Raw genomic sequence first — 5,457 nt, 5'->3', positions numbered from 1 at the left:
GATAAAACAGCTGTTTTGGGTCCACTCGAGAAAGTGAATTAACCAATAGCTAACATTGTGTCAGACAAAGATGGCTCCTCCCATCTTAACCAACTTACTGTACAGTGTAAATTTTTGGATTCTGCTAGATTAGAGACTAATTGTAGAAAATGCTGGCTGGTTTTCACCCTGGGCAACTTTCCTTCTTGTTAAGAGCATCCTCAGATACATTGCCTACTGCAGTTAACCTGTGTCACTGGCACATCCAGTGTAATGCCAAGTGTATCCTGTGTGATTCTAACCTACCAACTACTGCTCATATTTGGGTGGTTGCCCAGTAGCGCTATCTCAGCAAAGGTACACCTATAGGCATAATCAAGTGTTGTTCACTGTGGTATCCAAGTTAACTACCCTCTTTTACTGTAGTGATTGTCAAGTAGTCAGTGTCTATGCTGACCTGCAGGAATTTTGCTTTAATAATTCTCCTCCAGAAACCATCCCCTCCACTGTTTTAGTCACTCCTTATTGGCCTGATATTGTCATCTATAACAGACTCTCTTCATCGATGAGTATCACAAAGCTTACGATGAGTATCATAGAGCTTACATTTCCACTTGACTTGATACAACATATTGAATTTGCACGCAGCCGGAAACAATTTAAACCTGAACAACTTTTGGGTGAGTTAGATCGTTTGAAGATTTCTCTCTGCTACAGAATTGACCAGTGAACCCACGTATACCCACATCAAAAGAAAGAATTGCTGCCATGCACCCCAGCTATATAATTATCTGAAAAGTGAGTATACAGTATGCTTCAGTCAGCTATGTTCAACTCATTACACAACATTACGAATCAAGAACTGTTCTAAAAGTACCTCTGCAATCCACGCATATTGCATCAAAAAAAGAAGAATTAGCACTGTGCACCCCTGCTATATCATACAGTACGATAGTATTATATAGTAGGGACCACAATTAGGTGTGGCCCACGAAATAACATCACCCAAACACCAGCCTCAATTTTCCCTGACGATGATAAGGCAGTATTGGTTAGGCAAAACTAAGCCCAAACAAGCTTTCAGATTGACCCGAAATGCTTTCAACAGGTTGATACGAAATTTAAAAAATATATATTTAATGATATTCCAGTTACTGACTAACTGAGTAAGTAAGAAACTGACTGATTCCTTCAGTCAAGTGTAACTTGATAACGGCTAAAGTTACAGGCTTGATTTTTTCACTGTTCAACATTGCTTCGATCTGACAGGTTTTTGGCATACTGCAGTAGGTACAATGCATTCTTCATGGACTTACCAGTGTCCTCCTTTGGGTCCCGTTCATCTTTGCTGACAGCGAAAAGTGTCGATTTGGCAGTAGCACATGATGGCTTCCCTTCGTAACAGAAATCGTCCATATTTTTCATAGTGGCTATTTTGATAGCAGAGGTGCTTTTCAAACAGTTCTTGATTTGTACTGATGTGTAATGGGTTGAACATAGCTGACAACGAAGTGTAACTTTTAGACAAGAAGTGGGGCGTGTAGCACCATTTTAGATGCGGTATGTGTGGGTTCACCAGTCATAATAATTATTTACTAAAAAAGTTAACAAACAAGTACACAGAAAAATTTGGAATTTTCAACTAGAGTAGGGACCATAGCACATCGATAAAAAGTACTGAAACAAGCTGGAGTATAGTGCACAATATTAAATCACAGTAAAACAATAAGAAGTGTTATATCCCTACTGTGCTCAAGATACCACAATGGAAATGCACAGTAGGGATATAACACTTCTTATTGTTTTAATTTACTGTGATTTAATATTGTGTACTACTCCAGCTTGTTTCAGTACTTTTTATCGATGTGTTATGGTCTCTACTCTAGTTGAAAATTTCAAATTTTTCTGTGTACTTGTCAATAATCATCTGAAAAGTGAAGTATTCATTATGCTTTGTTGTCAGCTATGTTCAACTCGTTACACAGCAGTGCGAATCAAGAACTGTTGAAAAGCACCTCTGCAATCAAAGTAGTCACTATGAAAATACAGACAATTTAAGCCATCTTGTACTACTGCCAATTCGACACTTTTCACTGTCAGCAAAGATGATTGGCACACAAAGGAGGGGACAGGTACGTCCATGAAGAAGGTATTGCACGTGCTGCGGTATGCCAAAAGACACCTCTCAGGCTAAAGTGACATCAAACAGTGAAAAATCAAGCCCGTAGCCTTAACCGTTATCGAGTTACGCTTGCCTGAAGACATCAGTCAGTTATTCAGTCAGGCAGTCAGTAGAAAATCCCATGTTGCAATTAGTTGTAAACTGGTTTACAATTGACAGTTTACAACTGTTTGTAACACTGGTTTGATTTGCCCATACACTATGCTACAAAGTATCTAAATATTATGTAGATGGATTACAACATATACATAGGGGACAAGTACGTAACTTATATAAATTACGTAAGAAACCATAATGGAAATGCACAGTAGGGATATAACACTAATATCGTGAACTACTCCAGCTTGTTTCAGTGCTTTTTATCAATGTGCTATGGTCCCTACTCTAGTTGAAAATTCCAAATTTTTCTGTGTACTTGTAGACATACTACCTGCACTAGTTTACTAGGAGGTACAAGACACAAAGTGATATGCATACATTAATTGGATTGACTTTATTCATATTAAAGAAACATTACCATACATGCTCTACAAAGTCTATGCTATGCCACAAAATTTACATTTGTTGAACCCCCAAAATATTAGCGTGAAAATCTCCAGTATTGATTTGCCCATACACTATGCTACACTATGATTTGCCCATACACTAACATATAATTAACTTTGCATAGTGTATGGGTAAATCTGTGTGAAAATCTCCAGTATTGGAACTTAAGAATTCGGCGGCATCGACTCTACCTGATGGTGTTACTATTGCCAGGCATTCAACAACGTCCTTAGCAAAAGACTTTGGGGACATAGGCTTCTTCTTGGGGGTCTCACTGATGAAATCCGCAGACACATCCAAGAGACTGCTGTCCATGTCTTCAATAGTGCTACTTATGTGGTGGAGAGAGAAAAAAAAATGTAAATAATAAAATGTTTAATTTTAATGCTATAGTATGTGTTAAAAGGTGATTGGTGAGAGAGAAGATGATAGATGGAACTCTGATGTTGTTCAGAATTCCAGGAGACTCTGACAATATTATTGTCAATAGTAAGGTAACTAAGAACTTAATACTAGTCACAATGCATTTCTGCTTTTGACAGCTTCCTCAGGTGACATGTTCTTAGGTCACAAGAATGAAGAATAGAATGTATGGAGCTGTATGTATAATGTTAAGGTCAGTGGAAATAAATTTATTGCTTACCTTGTCATGTTACCCAAATTTGTTTTTATTTTAGTGGGCTTGGGCAAAGTAGCTAGTCTCTATGATGACTTTAAGTTGGAGAACTTGAATTAAGCGGCGTGTAGAGAGCTAAATTAAATGGAATTGACTGTGATGAGAACTCTCCCCCTCCTATTAAAATGGAAATTAAACAGGCCTCTGTTTATGGTGTATTTTAATTGAACAGATGTAACAACTGTTAGACACTACCCTTACAAACACAAAATAGTGATTGTATCTTTTAATCATGATTCTATTTTATTCACGCACTAACCTATAAATTAAATCTCGTGTACTATAAAGTACATATGGTTAACACACGCACATAATAAAACATACCTTTGTAATAATAGCAACCACTTTATTCGTCGCGCTTTTCTTCATCGCTTTGATCCCAGTTGAATGATATGAAACAACGGTAGACTAGATACACGTGATTTCACCAGTCACGTGAATATATACAGTACCTTTCCCTCAAGCCACTGACTACAATTTTTTAAAATCCACAAACTCTCATTGGCCACCCTAGCACATTTGCATAGTTACGCTTTGAACAACCGTTTAAGCTGTTTTATTCTGAACTAAGACTCTTACGAGACAAGCGCCTTTATATTAAACTACCAAGCTTCGTATCCTCCTGAAGAGGTATAGTGAATAAAAGTTTTATCTTATCGTAAACTTCCTTCCCCTGTTAGCATTCTACAAAGACCACTCGCTTTGTCGAAATAAATCATTTATCGTGTCGCCGCTGGAAACCCCTTGGATAACCCCTTCCTAACCACAAATATTCGCACGCCGCCGCTTAATTCAAGGTATTCTACAAACATAATTTTTATTTCAACACTTTTCAACATACTTTATTTATTTTTTATCACCAGTTCTCCAACTTAAAGTCATCATAGAGACTAGCTACTTTGCCCAAGCCCACTAAAATAAAAACAAATTTGGGTAACATGACAAGGTAAGCAATAAATTTATTTCCACTGACCTTAACATTACACATACAGCTCCATACATTCTATTCTTCATTCTTGTGACCTAAGAACATGTCACCTGAGGAAGCTGTCAAAAGCAGAAATGCATTGTGACTAGTATTAAGTTCTTAGTTACCTTACTATTGACAATAATATTGTCAGAGTCTCCTGGAATTCTGAACAACATCAGAGTTCCATCTATCATCTTCTCTCTCACCAATCACCTTTTAACACATACTATAGCATTAAAATTAAACATTTTATTATTTACATTTTTTTTTTCTCTCTCCACCACATAAGTAGCACTATTGAAGACATGGACAGCAGTCTCTTGGATGTGTCTGCGGATTTCATCAGTGAGACCCCCAAGAAGAAGCCTATGTCCCCAAAGTCTTTTGCTAAGGACGTTGTTGAACGCCTGGCAATAGTAACACCATCAGGTAGAGTCGATGCCGCCGAATTCTTCTTAAGTTCCAATTCTTAGGCTCAAGAGATATAATGAATTATGTTGTGGTATGTGGTGGAATTTGCAGGCTATTATTGCTGTATTGGAGTGTACACCTCCAATAACCACTCACAACAAGGCCATGCCAAGTTTGTCTTACAGAGTGAAGGTGTCTAGGTACATTGAAACCTGTATTAATGATCACCTGTATTGAAAGACCATCTATAAGCTGCAGCTAATTTATACTTTAATTGGATCTTAATGTATAGCACCAAAGCATCAATCTTTTCTAGCAAATCCAAAAATGGTCCTTATTAGACAGGTTGACTATAAATGAGATCATCATGCGTCCATAAACACATTAATGTTGTACCATCTCTTCAGTTATACCTAAATCTCGCCGTAGTGCACTTACATACATATCCCCACTCTACACTATTCAAGTTACGTACATGGCTGCATAGGTACAACAGACCTCCTCAAAAATGATATCTGGGTACCTTGATAGCCTCATGATCTCACTTTATAATTGTACGTACATTTTGGACCCAAGACAAGTCTGTGGTTTCTCAGAAATGAACACTTTATCAATGGTCCAGGTAATAGAAGAGTTACACTGTATATAGTAGATGCATTACTTGTACCAAGAGTTTTATATTATTAACGCTTG

General features: G+C 37.4%; 1 long non-coding RNA gene across 2 annotated transcripts; it reads right to left on the bottom strand.

The window, feature by feature from the left end:
* Positions 1-3,992: 3,992 nt before the first annotated feature.
* LOC136265005 (uncharacterized) lies at positions 3,993-4,799 on the bottom strand. Of its 2 annotated transcripts, XR_010705338.1 has the most exons (4): positions 4,614-4,799; positions 4,479-4,566; positions 4,357-4,430; positions 3,993-4,295 (listed from the first exon to the last, which is right to left on the bottom strand). It is a non-coding gene; the product is annotated as an uncharacterized lncRNA (long non-coding RNA). The 2 variants fall into 2 exon arrangements; XR_010705339.1 differs by having other exon boundaries at positions 4,484-4,799.
* Between the last annotated feature and the right edge of the window lie 658 nt (positions 4,800-5,457).

The sequence above is a fragment of the Dysidea avara genome, chromosome 8 (assembly GCF_963678975.1).
Source record: "Dysidea avara chromosome 8, odDysAvar1.4, whole genome shotgun sequence".
In the NCBI taxonomy this organism is placed as follows: Eukaryota; Metazoa; Porifera; class Demospongiae; order Dictyoceratida; family Dysideidae; genus Dysidea; species Dysidea avara.
Note: the sequence above shows the minus strand (reverse complement) of the source record. Positions and strands in the feature narration are given on the sequence as shown.